The 696-nt window shown below is 35.8% G+C and overlaps 1 non-coding gene across 1 annotated transcript; it reads right to left on the bottom strand.

Moving 5' to 3' along the window:
* Window positions 1–406: 406 nt before the first annotated feature.
* Window positions 407–478, bottom strand: TRNAC-GCA (transfer RNA cysteine (anticodon GCA)). Its single transcript has one exon. It is a non-coding gene; the product is annotated as a tRNA-Cys (tRNA).
* Window positions 479–696: the final 218 nt, after the last annotated feature.

The raw sequence follows: 696 nt of genomic DNA, 5'->3' as shown, positions 1-696 counted from the left end.
TGCTGGAAACTGCCTTTTTTAAAAAAGGTGATAGAGTGGGTAACTGTATGGAACTTGTAGAACTAATGACATCAGTGCACTTCTGGTCAGCTGTACAAATTAATACATTTCATTACGGGCATATTATTGGTTTCCACCACAGTTTTATAACATTCATATGAGCTTCCAATGGACTATTTCAAACTGATAATATCACCAGTAGAACTTGGGTGAATGTAAAACACAGCTTGTATCATATGAAGAAATCCTAAACAGTTTCAAGGTGTTTACCCTATGTTTCAGGAGATGATCAGGAGTATTTCAAATGTAGAAATGTGTTGCTCATTATATAAAATGCTAAGATTGTAAATGTTTTCTTCAATTTATTTAATAAAAAAAATATTTCTACAGGTAGAACAGTTGACCAAGGGGGCACCCAGATTTGAACTAGGGACCTCTTGATCTGCAGTCAAATGCTCTACCCCTGAGCTATACCCCCATTTCTGAAATATTCACCATTATTTATTCAGTAACATGTACAAAGTGGAAGCAACATGCAATCACCATCAAAGCAATGCATTTTCAGCCACCAAACCCTCCTTATAAGTATAAGGGGTACAAAAGAGGTCCTTTATCTGCCTTGGTAAAATACAGTGAGGTTTCCATTGCAAGAATTCATACATTTCGTATCACATGTAGATCTTGGAACATGGAAAA

This window comes from Ambystoma mexicanum, unplaced genomic scaffold, assembly GCF_040938575.1.
Source record: "Ambystoma mexicanum isolate Mex_15411 unplaced genomic scaffold, UKY_AmexF1_1 Mex_scaf118, whole genome shotgun sequence".
Taxonomy (NCBI): domain Eukaryota; kingdom Metazoa; phylum Chordata; class Amphibia; order Caudata; family Ambystomatidae; genus Ambystoma; species Ambystoma mexicanum.
This window is presented reverse-complemented; position numbering and strand designations above follow the sequence as displayed.